Below are 15,477 nucleotides of genomic sequence, written 5' to 3'. Positions count from 1 at the left end.
TAAAATATATATATATAAAAAATATATAAATATATATATATATCTCTCCAAAATATTTCAACATGTGATCAACAGTAAAAAGTAAATGAAATTTTACATTCTGTTCCTTGTCCTGAGTTTTCAAAATCAGGGTTTTGATACTGAACTTTCCGTCCATCTCAGCTTGGACTGACCACATTTGAAGTGTTCGGTAGTCCCGTGAGACATGTGGCGGCCATGTTGGAGAGCCTAGGTCTCTGTCACCCTCTGGCTTCCTAGTGTCCCACGATGAAACAGTAATTGCTCCCATTCCTGAGCACATCCTGTGTGGCACCAGTTTGCCAAACTCTGTTCATGGCTTATGTCATTGTGTCATGGCAGTGACCCGGTGACTGGGATGGTGTTATGTTGATTTTATAGCTCAGCAAACAGAGTCTCTCACAGCATAAATGACGTTGTGTGGATGGACTGTAATTTATGAATCATTCATAAATGGTTCAGGGCTGCTGTGTTTTGCCAGGCAGGGTCCTGGGGGAGGCTGCACGCTCCCCAAGCATACTTTGGTCTAGTGTCCCAGGGACTCCGGCACAGACATTTAGGTTGTCTGCGACTTTTCACTGCCTTTAGCATCCTGAGTGCATTTCTTATTCCTTCTCTCCCTTACTCTCAGCAGCTTCATGTCATTTTGCCCAGTGGCTAAGCCCCAGCTTCATTTTGTCTCTATTAGGAATAATCTTTAAGAGAAACTGCATGTATTAATTTCATTTTCTCACTCAGGGCTCTCTTTAACTGAGTCACGGGTTTGATTATGCTCATGTGTAAGGGATGTGTAGTAAAGAGCCTCAACTCCCTGTAGCTCCATGCAGCAATAACCCACTTAAAACGCTTGTTGAAGTTTATTTACCAAAAGAAACAGAAACTGCGCCAGAGCAGAGTCACGTGCAACCTCCACTTTTAAAGCTTAATTCATTAGCAGATCCTCAGGCTGAAACAGTTTCCAGGTGGGCAGATGAGCAGGAAAAGGGAAACCTGGTTTGCGAACAGGCCTGGACAGCAGCCTCCTCCCACCAGCCTGTCTCCCAGGGGCACTTTTGCCTCGTCCATGGAGCAGTAGAAATCTCAGTCCAGCCAACCCCAGCCTTAGGGGGCCTGGGCCTCCCAGTGAAGTGGGGCCTGCTTCATTCAGCACCTTCAACCTCAGTATGTGCCAAGTCTTTCCTGGAGCCGGGGACGCCACAGGCAGTTAGACACACAAAGCCCTTCCCCCATGGCACTGCCAGACAGAACACATAACAAGGCCAGACGCAGTGGCTCACGCCTGTAATCCTAGCACTTTGGGAGGCTGAGGTGGGCAGATCCTTTGTGCCAGGAGTTCGAGACCAGCCTGAGCAATATGGCAGAATCCCATCTCTACAAAAATTAACTGGGCGTGGTGGTATGTGCCCGTGGTCACAGCTACTAGAGAGGCCGAGGTGGGAAGATCACCTGGGTCCTGGGAGATGGAGGTTGCAGTGAGCTGAGATCGCATCACTGCACTCCAGCCTGGGCGACAGAGGGAGACCCATCTCAAAAAAGAAAACGAAACCGTAGCAAGACCTCTAAATTGTAATGAATGCTACAAAGCACATGACATGGGCAGATGTGTGATAGGGCACCTGTGTGTGCAGAGACTCAGGAGGGTGAACAGAAAGTTATTGTCTGGGTGCAGTCATGGAGGTCTTCCCTGAGGCAGCGTTGTCTTATGATGAGCCCTGAGCCTGAACAGGAGTTGGCTGGCTGAGGAGAAAAATAGGCAGAAAGAACAGTTCTTACAAAAAGCCCCGGGATAGGATGAAGCAGGGGGTTTTTGGGGGGTGGAGAGAAGAGCAGCTGTGGGAGGCAGAGCAGCAGGAGATAGGGCAAGTGAGGACACACAAGCTCTCCCTGGACTTCACACTGCTTTCCCCAGATGGAGGAGCTGCTGAGGGGCGGTGCCTTGAGCTGGGTTGGCAGGTGAGTTACTATTTCCTGGGTCTCGGGTTTTCTGTTCAACCAGTTCCCTGCCACCCCCTTTCTGGTTTGAACTCCCCCCCCCTTTTTTTTTTTTTTATTTTGAGACAGAGTCTTGCTCTTGTCACCCAGGCTGGAGTGCAGTGGCGCAATCTCAGCTCACTGCAACCTCCGCCTCTTGGGTTCAAACGATTCTTCTGTCTCAGCCTCCCGAGTAGCTAGGATTACAGGTATGAACCACCACGCCCGGCTAATTTTTGTATTTTTAGTAGAGACAGTGTTACACCATGTTGCCCACGCTGGTCTGGAACCTCTGACCTCAGGTGATCCACCTGCCTCAGCCTCCCAAAGTGTTAGGATTACAGGCATGAGCCTCCACACCTGGCGAACTTTTTTTTTTTCTTTTTTTTGAGACGGAGTCTCGCTCTGTTACCCGGGCTGGAGTGCAGTGGCCGGATCTCAGCTCACTGCAAGCTCCGCCTCCTGGGTTTATGCCATTCTCCTGCCTCAGCCTCCCGAGTAGCTGGGACTACAGGCACCCGCCACCTCGCCCGGCTAGTTTTTTCGTATTTTTTAGTAGAGACGGGGTTTCACCATGTTAGCCAGGATGGTCTCGATCTCTTGACCTCGTGATCCGCCCGTCTCGGCCTCCCAAAGTGCTGGGATTACAGGCTTGAGCCACCGCGCCCGGCTGATTTTTCTATAGTCAGAATGAGAGAAAAGAGAAATATTTCTCTAAACTCTGTGGACAAAAGTAGAAAAATGTAAATTAGCCAAAAATGGCCTTCAGTTTCAAAAAAAAATGTAGGAGAGGAGTTTTCTTTGCATAAGCTAAGAATATTACTTCCAACCTGTAAACATGATGCACCCATGGGAAACTTCCTAACATGTCTCATCCTTGTGTGACCTGCTGGTCCCCTTTGGGCATTCAAGTTTGGGATGTTGGATTAGAAGTCCGTGGTGGGGGGCTGGGCGTGGTGGCTCACGCCTGTAATTCTAGCACTTTGGGAGGCCAAGATGGGTGGATCACTTGAGGTCAGGAGTTTGAGACCAGGCTGGCCAACATGGTGAAACTCCGTCTCTACTGAAAATACAAAACTAGTTGTGTGTGGTGGCAGGTGCCTGTAATCCCAGCTACTTGGGTAGCTGAGGCAGGAGAATTGCTTGAACCCGAGAAGTAGAGGTTGCAGTGAGCCAAGATTGTGCCCCTGCACTCCAGCCTGTGCAACAAGAGTGAGACTCTGTCCAAAAAAAAAAAAAAAAATCTGTTAGGGGGACTCCAGGGTATGGTCCACTGTCTCAAAGATGTAATTCCACTATTCCTTAAATTTTGTTTTGAGATGGGGTCTTGCTGTGTTGCCCAGTCTGGTCTTGAATTCCTGGGCTCAAGCAATCTGCCCGCCTCAGCCTCCCAAAGTGCTGGATTACAGGCATGAGCCACCACACCTGGCCAGTTCCTTAAATTGTATGGCAAACCTGCATTGTGCCATTCTGCTGTAGGCACTGGGCGAGACCAGCCAGATAGGCATGGTACCTGGTGTTGCAGGTGGGGAGGAAGATAAGCAGACTAGTGACAAACAGAGTGACTAAATGGTGATAAATGCCATGCAGGAGACACCTGAAGGGTTATAGGGACTGAGGGGAAGGAGGATGGGAAGGACCGGAGGGCAAAGATCTGACAGCAGATGCCTGGCCATAGGGGAAAGATGAGGGACTGGGAGGTACCTGAGTGGAGGGACTTCAGTGACCACAGGGGCGTTGGGGGAGGTAGGGCCACACCAGGGCCTGGGTCCCCAGGGGAGGAGTCTGAATTCTATTCCAGGGTAATGCATAAAGGACAGGTTCTGATTTGTCAACTTGTGCTAGGCGTGATAGCTCATGCCTGTAGTCCCAGCACTTTGGGAGGCTGAGGTAAGAGGATCACTTGAGTACAGAAGTTTGAGGCTACACTCTAGCCTGGGTGACAGAGCAAGACCCTGTCTCAAACATAATAAATGAAAAGATTCATGGCCATGTGGCTGTGGTGCTAGAATGTATTGGGGGACCGCAGCGGCAGCAGGGAGACAAGAGATGGGTGTTGCGCCATCCAGGTGGACAAGGACCGGCTGGCCGCCTCCCTGCATCAGAACCTTCTGGGGCATGAGGAGCCAGGGCCAAGGCATGTGCTGGGAGAGGCAGCTTTTCTCAGATATGCCTGACTTTCTACCCACAAAACCTGCCCAGGAGCAGAAGGAGCCTTCCTCAGGGCTCTGGCAGCCTCTCATCAAAGGACGTGGTCTTGCTTTGCGTGAGGGTCTGCCTAGAGCCTTGGATGAAGGTTTCCCATCTGGCCGACCCTCAGCATCACACAGAAGCCTTAAAACAAACACGTTAGGCCAGGCATGTTGGCCCACGCCTTTCCCGGCACTTTGGGAAGCCGAGGCGGGTGGATCACTTGAGGTTAGGAATTTGAGATCAGCCTGGCCAACATGGTGAATCCTCATCTCTACTAAAAAAAAAAAAAACAAAAAAATTAGCCGGGCGTGGTGGTGGGCACCTATAATCCCAGCTATTTGGGAGGCTGAGGCAGGAGAGTCATTTAAACCTGGGAAGCAGAGTTTGCAGTGAGCCGAGATTGTGCCACTGCACTCCAGCCTGGGCGACAGAGCGACTCTCCATCTCAACAAACAAAACACATTGACTGGCCGTGGTGGCTCACACCGCCTGTAATCCCAGCACTTTGGGAGGCTGAGGCAGACAATCACTTGAGGCCAGGAGTTTGAAACCAGCCTGGCCAACATGGCAAAACCCAGTCTCTACAAAAAATACAAAAATTAGCCAGGTGTGGGGGTGTGCACCTATAGTCCCAGCTACTCGGGAGGCGGGGGCATGAGAATCGCTCGAACCCAGAATGTGGAGGTTGCAGTGAGCCAAGATCGTGCCACTGTACTCCAGCCTGGGCGACAGAGCAAGACTCTGTCTCAAAAACAAAACAAAACAAAACACGTTCCCAAAGATTGGAAACAGCCCAGTGCCCATCAGTGCGGGCCAGTGCCATAGCATTGCTTCTGATGAGTGGAGCAGTAGCGGCTGCGGCAGGAGTCAGCGCTACTTGTGCCCATGCACAGCAGCGTTCAGCACAGAGTGCTGAGTGAGAGGTGCAAGGGGCGTGTGTGTGTGCTGCCGTCTTCTGTAAATAAAAACAGAAGGCAAAAAATATGTATTTTCATGCATCTATAAACAGGAGATTCAATTAAATCAGCTTCTCGGGTGGGGTAGGGTATGGGCGTGGTTGAGAGCAGTAATACAGATTATAGTTCTCAAACTTTACAAACTTTGGCATCCTTTGAGGATGCAAAAATACTAGCTGGGGTCAGATGCAGTATCTCATGCCTCCAATCCCAGCACTTTGGGAGGCTGAAGCGAGAGGATTGCTTAAGCTCGGGAGATCGAGACCAGCCTGGGCAGTATAGCAAGACCACATCTCTACAAAATAAAATAATAAATTAGCCAGGCGTGGTGGTACACGCCTGTAGTCCCAGCTTATGAGCTGTGATCACGCCACTGTACTTCAGCCTTGGGGACAGAGTGAGACTAGACTCCAAAAAAAAAGAAAAATACTGATTGCCTGCCCCATCCTTGAGTATTCTGATTTAATTGATGTGGGTGCAGCCTGGTCATTGGACTTATAAAATCTCTCCCGGAGGATTTTAAGCTTGGAAGTTTCCTGGTCTGATTGGTCTGTTGGAAAATCACTCTGGGGGCTGGTGGAACATGGATTATAGGGAGGGGTGGATTATAATAACGGATTATTTAGCAGGCGTGCGGGCATAGGGATCTGGACTACTTTTTTTTTTTTTTTTTTTGGGACAGAGTTCCGCTCTCGTTGCCCAGGCTGGAGTACAGTGGCGCAATCTCAGCTCACTGCAACCTCTGCCTCCCAGGTTCAAGCGATTATCTTGCTTCAGCCTCCCAAATAGCTGCGATTACAGGCACCTGCCACCACGTCCGGCTAATTTTGTATTTTTAGTAGAGATGGGGTTTTACCACGTTGGTCAGGCTGGTCTTGAACTCCTGCCCTCAGGTGATCTGCCTACCTTGGCCTCCCAAAGTGCTGGGATTACAGGCCTGAGCCACTGCGCCCAGCCAGGGGATCTGGACTTCTAAACACCACCTCCATCCCAGATGATTCTGATGGCCAGCTTGGTTGGGACTGCCCACCTGTCCTGGCCTCGACCCTGCTGGGGTCGCAGGCTCGTGTCCATGGATGTGGAATCCACTGCAGTGTCTGCAAGTGTCCCACCTCCAGCATCAGACCCCCGAGGGCAGGGACCCCAGCTGTCCTGCTTGCTGCTGTGTCCTCGGTGCTTGGTGCCTCTTGGTTAAGGACACATCCCTTACAGGTGTGTGAACCCCCAACACCCTGCCCTGGTCAGACAGGGCAGAGAGGTGGGAGGACGTGGGCTCTGGAGCCCCCTGGGCTGGTGCAGATCTGGGGGCTGTGTCCAGTGCCTCGCTCCCTGCCTTGTCCAGCCTGCCTTCTCACCTCATACTGTGGTCTTCTAGCAGGGTTCTGCCCATTTTAGGTGGTCTGGGAACATTAGCTACGATCATTTGCTAATTGTACAGACCTTTATTGAGCAGGTACTGGGTGCAGATACTGTGAAAGGTGGCATCAGAGGTGTCTTGGTCCTTGGGGGCTTGCATTTGGGGTGACCCACACTTGCATGAGTAACAGTTGTATACCATGCTTGGAAGTGGGCAATTTCAGCCCTCCAACTGGGCTGAAGAGCAGGGATTTTCACTCACCAGCTCTGCCTTACATAGGCGTGGAAGCCTGGTGTTACACTCGCTGCACCTGCGCATGCTGGGGACAACCACAACATGGTCTCAACGAGCCACCAGTTTTCTTAAGCTGTTTTAGGATCTGAATTTATTCCTTTGCTGCAGCTGTGGTGGGGAATATGGCTTGTGGGGTTTTTTTTAAATAAATTGGAGCCGGGTGCGGTGGCTCGCGCCTGTCATCCCAGCACTTTTTGAGGCCGAGGCGGGTGGATCACCTCAGGTCAAGAGTTGAAGACCAGCCTGGCTAACATGGTGAAACCCTGTCTCTACTAAAAATACAAAAATTAGCCAAGCGTGGTGGCACGTGCCTGTAATCCCAGCTACTCAGGAGACTGAGGCAGGAGAATTGTTTGAGCCTGGGAGGCGGAGGTTGCAGTGAGCTGAGATCACACCACTGCACTCCAGCCTGGGCAACAGAGTGAGATTCTGTCACAAAAATAAATAAATAAATAAGTAAAAAATAAAGTAAATTGGAGTTGTTTTTTTTCTATTTTTTAAATATTTTTAAATAATTTTTTTTTTTAGAGACAGGATCTCACTGTATCAGGAGGCTTAAGCAGTCCTCCCACCTCAGCCTCCCAAAGTGCTGGAATTACAGGTGTCAGCTACCACACTTAGCTGGTTTTGTTTTTTTAAAAAACTTTTGTCTTAAAGATTTAAAAATGTATGTACATGTTACAAATCCGAAAGACCCTGTGGCCATGGAGGGATGAGAGAGCCCTGCCTGCCTCCTCTGGTCCTCAGCCCCGTGCTCCTCCTGCAGAGCCGGGTCATTCCTTTGTCCCCCTTCTGGGCAGGTAGGACAGGGAAGTCCCTACCTCCTGCCACCTCCCCTCTCTGCATTAAGCTTTTTTTTTTTTTTTTTTGCAATGGAGTCTCACTCTGTCACCCAGGCTGGAGTGCAGTGGCGTGATCTCGTCTCCCAGGTTCAAGTGATTCTTGTGCCTCAGCCTCCCGAGTAGCTGGGATAACAGGCGTGTGCCACCACACCTGGCTAATTTTTGTATTTTCAGTAGAGGCGGGGTTTCACCATGTTGGTCAGGCTGATCTCGAACTCCTGACCTCAAGTGATCTGCCCACCTGGGCCTCCTAAAGTGCTGGGATTATAGGTGTGAGCCACTGTGCCACTGCACCCGGCCTCATGCTTTTTTCACTCATTTTTCAACATCTTTTTATATTAATGCACAGGAGTTACCTGATTATTTTCAGCAGTTAGACAGAATTTCATTGTCTGTCTGAATGACACTTTAGGTAACCATTCCTCTGTTGACGGGCGTTGAAGTTAGTGGAATTTTTTGCTGTCACAAAGGGTCCTGCAATAAATATCTCTGCACATACATCATTTTGCATTTATGCAGATATGTAAGATAAACACCTAGGAGGTGTATTACTGTGTCTAAGGGCACATGCATTTTAGACAAGATTGAGTGGTTAAGGCAGTATGGCCATAGACTACACCTGCATTGTAAATGTTGGTTACTGCTGCCAAATTAACCTTCCTGGAAGTCAGGATCTGCGTGATTTTAGAGCAGAGTAGTCAGCCCTTTCTGGACACTCACACCTCAAACCTCAAGATCAAGGGTCCTTTCGGAACCAGGATGGGCACTCGGTCTTGCTTTGGGGACCTGAGAGGAAAGAGTTCCTGAGTTTCTTCTCTGGGCGGTGGGTCATTGTTTAACCCGCCAGCTCCTTCCTGGTTTGCAGTTCAAACCTAATGCTACTCAGAGAATCACTTCATTTGCTCCCTGGCTTCCAGGATCTTTCAACATTCATGTCATCCCTTTCATCTTGTGCATAGAGATGAGGATGCTTTTTCTGCCTGGGCTGAGTAGCCCTGGCTATGCTAAGATTCTTCTGTGTGTGTGTGTGTGTGTAAGCAGCATTATTGAGATGTGATTTGCATACATACAATTCACCTGTTTAAAGTGTATAATGTAATGGCTTTTAGGATATTCACAGAGTTGTACAACCATCAACCACAACCAATTTTAGAACATTTTTATGACCCCAAAAAGAAACACTGCACCGTTATCTGTCATTCCCCAACCCCCCACCACGAATCTCTTTTCCATCTCTGTAGATTTGCCCGTTCCGGTATTTCATGTGTGTGTGTGTGTTTTAAAAACACAGATTGGCCAGAGGCTTGAAGGCCACATTCAGCCCACAGTTTTATTTGGCTGTCATAGTGTTTTTTAACTTATCAGGCTAGTTTTGAACATTTTCAAATGGAGAGGATTTGCATAAACATCTGGATTGCCATTTGTCTTGAACAAAGCAGGGTTGGCACATCCCTACCTGGCACAAGCTGGGGCCCAGTAGCAGCCACCCCATTTAAATAGGGCCTGTGGTCTTCTGTTTGCTACAGTCTCCACCCCTCCCTGTTTTCTCCCTGATCTGGAGGCTGAACATCAGCTGCTGTTTATAATCCCACCTGCACTGCTATTTTTCTTAGAAGTAAAATCTCTCTGTCAAAAGTGGGAAACTGGTCATAACGTTGGCTCATGCCTGTAATCCCAGCACTTTGGGAGGCCGAGGCGGGCGGACCACCTGAGGTCAGTAGCTCAAGACCAGCCTGGCCAACACGGCGAAACCCCATCTCTTCTAAAAATACAAAACTTAGCCAGGCGTGGTGGTGTGCTCTTGTAGTCCCAGCTACTTAGGAGGCTCTGAGGTAGGAAAATCGCTTGAACCTGGGAGGCAGCGGTTGCAGTGAGTTGAGATTGCGCCACTGCACTCCAGCCTGGGTGACAGAGCGAGACTCCGTCTCAAAAAAAAAAAAAAAAGTGGGAAACTGAAAATAAACAGTTTGCAGAAAACAGTCTTCAGCACAGCCCACTTCTCTTCTATTTATTACCTGCATGGCTTCGGTGTCATTTGAGTTTGGAGACCCTAGCAGGGTCCTTTTAAAGGGAGGTGGCATCTCACCGGGAGTGACCCAGAGAAGTGACTTAGTAGACTTCCTTAGCTTCTGTCATGAGACAGAGTCTGTGGATTGTTTTTCTCACCATTTTCAAATGGGGAGTCAGAAGCACAGGGATGGTCAGAGGTGCAGTTGAGACCACATAGCATAAAATGCAAGGCTGGGACTAAGGCGCCGCCCAGGCTGCTGTTCTCAGGCCACACCTCTTCCAGGCAGTACACATCCTCCCCTTCCCTCCTCTCTCTTTCTCCCTTTCATCTTCCTTTCTTTTCTACAATGAATATTCATGAGCACTGTAGTGATTACCAATCACTGGGTAGCAAACTACCCCAAACCTTAGCAGTTTCAAGCAACTGCCATTTCATAGGGTTCATGCATGGACTGCGTTCAGCTGGAGGATTGGCCACCCTGGCAGTCCAGCATGGCCTTGCCCATGTGTCTAGCAGTTGGTGCTGGCTATTGGCTGGGGCATCTCAGTTCTCCTCCATGTGGCCTCTCAACCTCTAGGGCCTCGCTCACTGGCTTTTACAGAAGAGTTGCCTGGACTTCTTTTTTTCTTAAATTTTATTATTTTTATTTTTAATTTTGGGGAGTATATAGCAGGTATATATATTCAGGGGGTACATGAGAGGTTTTGATACAGGTGTGCAATGTGAAATAAGCATGTCATGGAGAATGGGGTATCCATCCCCTCAAGCATTTATCCTTTGAGTTACAAACAGTCCAATTATACTCTTTTTTTTTTTTTTTTGAGACTGAGTCTCACTCTGTTCCCCAGGCTGGAGCGCAGTGGCATGATCTTGGCTCACTGCAACCTCCACCTCTTGGGTTCAAATGATTCTTGTGCCTCAGCCTCCCAAATAGCTGGGATTACAGGCGCACACCACCACATGCGGCTAATTTTTGTATTTTTAGTAGAGAGGGGGTTTCGCCATGTTGGCCAGATTGGTCTTGAACTCCTGACCTCAGGTGATCTGCCTGCCTTGGCCTCAAAAAGTGCTGGGATTACAGGTGTGAGCCACCACACCCAGCCTAATTATACTCTTTAAGTTACGTTATTTTCTGTTTTTAAGACAGGACTTACTCTGTCAGCTAGGCTGGAGTGCAGTGACAGAATCTTTGCTCACTACACCCTCCACTTCCTGGCCTCAAGCGATCCTTCCACCCCAGCCTCCCAGGTAGCTGGAACTACAGGCATGTGTCACCACACCCAGCTAATTTTTGTATTTTTGTATTTTTTTTTTTTTTTTTTTTGAGATGGGGTTTCACCATGTTGCCCAGGCTGGTCTTGAACTCCTGATCTCAAGTGATCTGCCTGCCTCAGCCTTCTAAAGTGCTGGGATTACAGGCATGGGCCACTATGCCTGGACTTTTAAGTTATTTTATTTTTTAATTTCAATAGGTTTTTGGGGAACAGGTGGTGTTTGGTTACGTGAATAAGTTCTTTAGTGGTTTCTGAGATTTTGGTGCAGCAACCATCACCTAAGTAGAGTACATGGTAACCAATGTGCAGTCTTTTATCCCTCACCTACCTCCCACCCTTTCTTCTAAGTCCCCAAAGTCCGTTATATCATTTGTATGCCTTTGCATCCTCACAGCTTAGCTCCCACTTAACAAGTGAGAACATATGATGCTTGCTTTTCCATTTCTGAGTTACTTCACTTGAATAATGGTCTCCATTTCCATCCAGGCTGCTGCAAATGCCATTATTTCGTTTCTTTTTATGATTGAGTTGTATTCCATGGTATCTATATGTATATATGCCACATATTCTTTATCCACTTGTTGACTGATAGGCATTTGGGCTGGTTCCATAGTTTTGCAATTGCTAATTGTGGTGCAATAAACATGTATGTGCAAGTATCTTTTTCATATAATAACTTCAAGATACCCAGGAGTGGGATTGCTGGATCAAATGGTAGATCTACTTGTAGTTCTTTAAGGAATCTCACACTGTTTTCCATAGTGATTGTACTGGTTTACATCCCTGCTAACAGCGTAGAAGTGTTTACATTCCCACTAACAGTGTAAAAGTGTTCCTTTTCACCGCATCCATGCCAACATCTATGATTTTTTGATTTTTTGATTATGGCCATTCTTGCAGGAGTAAGGTAGTATCGCATTGTGGTTTTGATTTGCATTTCCTTGATCATTAGTGATGTTGAGCATTTTTTCATGTGTTTGCTGGCCACTTGTATATCGTATATCTTGTTTTGAGAATTGTCCTCAGCCCACTTTTTGATGGGATTGTTTTTTTTTGCTTAGTATTCTGGATATTAATCCCTTGTCAGATGCATAGATTGTGAAGATTTTCTCCCACTCTGTGGTTTGTCTGTTTACTCTGCTGATTATTTCTTTTTTTTTTGGAGACAGAGTCTTGCTCTGTCGCCCGGGCTGGAGTGCAGTGGCCGGATCTCAGCTCACTGCAAGCTCCACCTCCCGATTCACGCCATTCTCCTGCTTCAGCCTCCGGAGTAGCTGGGACTACAGGCGCCCGCCACCTCGCCCGGCTAGTTTTTTTGTATTTTTGGTAGAGATGGGGTTTCACCGGGTTAACCAGGATGGTCTTGATCTCCTGACCTCGTGATCCACCCGTCTCGGCCTCCCAAAGTGCTGGGATTACAGGCTTGAGCCACCGTGCCCGGCCTTCTGCTGATTATTTCTTTTGCTGTGCAGAAGCTTTTTAGTTTAATTAAGTCCCATCTATTTATCTTTGTTTTTATTGCATTTGCTTTTGGGGTCTTGGTCATGAAGTCTTTGCCTAAGCCAATGTCTAGAAGGGTTTTTCCAATGGTATCTTCTAGAATTTTTATGGTTTCAGGTCTTAGACTTAAGTGTTTGATCCATCTTGAGTTGATTTTTTGTTTAAGGTGAGAGATGAGGATCCAGTTTCATTCTCCTACATGCAGCTGGCCGGTTATCCCAGCACCATTTGTTGACTAGGGTGTCCTTTCTCCACTTTATGTTTTTGTTTGCTTTGTCAAAGATCAGTTGGCTGTAAGTATTTGGGTTTATTTCTCTGTTCTGTTCCATTGGCCTATGTGCCTATTTTTTAAACATTTTTTCAAATTTTTTTTATTGTTTGAAACGGAGTTTCACTCTTGTTGCCCAGGCTGGAGTGCAATGGCGCGATCTCGGCCCACTGCAACATCAACCTCCTGGGTTCAAGTGATTCTCCTCCTTCAGCCTCCCCAGTAGCTGGGAGTACAGGTGTGCGCTACCATGGCTGGCTGATTTTTGTATTTTAGTAGAGACGTGGTTTCACCAGGTTGGCCAGGCTAGTCTTGAACTCCTGACCTCAAGCGATCCATCTGCCTCAGCCTCCTCAGGCGTGAGCCACCGCGCCCAGCCTTTGTAGTATATTTTGAAATCAGGTAACGTGATGCCTCCAGATTTGTTCTTTTTGTTTAGTTTTGCTTTGGCTGTGCAGGCTCTTTTTTGGTTCCATATGAATTTTAGGATTGTTTTTTTCTAGTTCGTGAAGAACGATGGTGGTATTTTGATGGGAATTGCATTGAATTTGTAGATATATTTTGGCAGTATGGTCATTTTCACAATATTGATTCTACCCATCCATGAGCATGGGATGTGTTTCCATTTGTTTGTGTTGTCAATGATTTCTTTCATCAGTGTTTTGTAGTTTTCTTTGTAGAAGTATTTTACCTCCTTGGTTAAATTCCTAAAAATTTAATTTTTGCAGCTGTTGCAAAAGAAGTTGAATTCTTGATTTGATTCTCAGTTTGGTTGCAGTTGGTGTATAGCAGTCTACTGATTTGTGTGCATTGGTTTTTATATCCCGAAACTTGGCTGAATTCATTCACCAGTTGCAAGAGCTTTTTGGAGGAGTCTTTAGGGTTTTCTAGGTATACGATCATGTCATCAGCAAATAGTAACAGTTTGACTTCCTCTTTACCAGTTTGGATGCCCTTTATTTCTTTCTCTTGTCTGATTGCTCTGGCTAGGACCTCTAACTTATTTTAAAATGTACAGTTAAGTTATTATTGAATCTAGTTGCCCTGTGGTACTGCCTAAGCTTCCCTATGTGGCTTCTGGCTTCCCAGAGGGTGAATCAGAAGCCTTGAGGTCTCTCGAGGCCTAGACCAGGAGTCACAGAGTTGCTCCCATCACATCCTATTGGTCTAAGCAAGTCACAGGCCAGCCCAGATTCGGGGGTGGGAAGGATTGGATCCCACCTCTTCACTGGAGGAGTTGCAAGGTCCTTTTGCAAAAGCACATGTGGGATGGGAGGGAGTTGGAAGGCTGCCTCTGAAACACAAGTACTTATTATTTGCCAGACTTTGTTCTAGGCTCTGGGAATTGAAAGACAAATAAAATAGACAAAAACCTGTGTCCCCCAGAGGTTTCATTCTGGTGGGGAAGATGACAGGAAACAAGTTGAGAAAAATAGATAGTACATTAGGTGGTGATAAATGCTAAAGAGAAAAGTAAATTGGGGCAGGAGAACTGGGAGTAGGGGAGCTACAGGGTCAGGGAAAGCCTCACCTGGAAGAAATATTTGAGCAAAAGCTAGAAGGAAGTGAGAGACAACTTTCACCAGTAAAGGGAACAGCAGGTGCAAAGGCCCTGCGGTGAGGCTGTGGCTAGTGTTGTGGGTGGGGGTAAGCAACAGGCAGTGAGATCAGGGGGAGGCAGAGGCTCCAGATGGGGTAGGGCTGGGGAGGCCCCCATTAGGTGTTTTCTGAGTGGGTGGAAGATGAGGGAGGACTCTTAAAAAATTGAAGCCAGGCATGGTGGTGCCCATCTGTAGTCCCAGCTACTCATGAAGCTGAGGCAGGAGGATCCCTGGGGCCCAGGAGTTGGAGGCTGTAGTGAGCTATGGTCCTACCACTGCACTCTAGCCTGGATGACAGAATGAGACCCTGTCTCTAAGAAAAAAAAACAATTGGTATATAATTCATGTATAAATTTATGATTTAAAAGTATATAGTTTGTTGGCTTTTAGTATATTTGCTGTGTTGTGCAGACATCACCATGACCTAATTGCAGAACATTTCTATGACCCAAAAAAGAAACCCCATCACCATTAGCAGTTATTCCCTCTTCTCCTCTCCCTGCCACTCCATGCAGAGGGGCAACCACGAATCTATTTCTTTCTGTCTCTGTGGATTTGCCTATCTCTGGACATTTCCTCCCTCCCTCCCTTCCTTCTTTTCTTTCTAGATGGAGTCTTGCTCTCTTGCCCAGGCTGGAGTGCAGTGACACGATCTTGGCTCACTGCAACCTCCACCTCCAGGGTTCAAGCGATTCTTGTGTCTCAGCCTCCCAAGTAGTTGGGACTACAGGCTCGTGCCACCACGCCTGGCTAATTTTTGTAGTTTTAGTAGAGACAGGGTTTTACCATATTGGCCAAGCTGGTCTCGAACTCCTGACCTCAAGTGATCTGCCTGCCTTGGCCTTCCAAAGTGCTGGGATTATAGGCGTGAGCCACTGTGCCCAGCCTGGACATTTCTTATAAGTGGAATCATGTCATGCATGACCTTTTGTGCCTGGCTTCTCTCACTTAGCATCATGTTTGCAAGGATCATCCATGTTGTAGTGCGTGCCGGTGCTCCATTACTTTTTATGGACAAATGATACTCTATTTTATGGATACACCACATTTTGTTTGTTCATTCGTCACTTTATGGACATTGGATTGTTTACACTTTCTTTTTTTTTTTTTAATTGAGATGGAGTCTTGCCCTGTCTCCCAGGCTAGAGTGGGGTGGCGCAATCTTAGCTCGCTGCAAACTCCGCCTCCCGGG

The 15,477-nt window shown here is 47.5% G+C and overlaps 1 protein-coding gene across 1 annotated transcript in view; it reads left to right on the top strand.

The window, feature by feature from the left end:
• BCAS4 (breast carcinoma amplified sequence 4) overlaps window positions 1-15,477 on the top strand; it is a 56,843-nt gene that overhangs the window by 11,555 nt on the left and 29,811 nt on the right. The window lies entirely within an intron of this gene.

This window comes from Colobus angolensis, unplaced genomic scaffold (genome assembly GCF_000951035.1).
Source record: "Colobus angolensis palliatus isolate OR3802 unplaced genomic scaffold, Cang.pa_1.0 Scaffold319, whole genome shotgun sequence".
Taxonomy (NCBI): domain Eukaryota; kingdom Metazoa; phylum Chordata; class Mammalia; order Primates; family Cercopithecidae; genus Colobus; species Colobus angolensis.
Note: the sequence above shows the minus strand (reverse complement) of the source record. Positions and strands in the feature narration are given on the sequence as shown.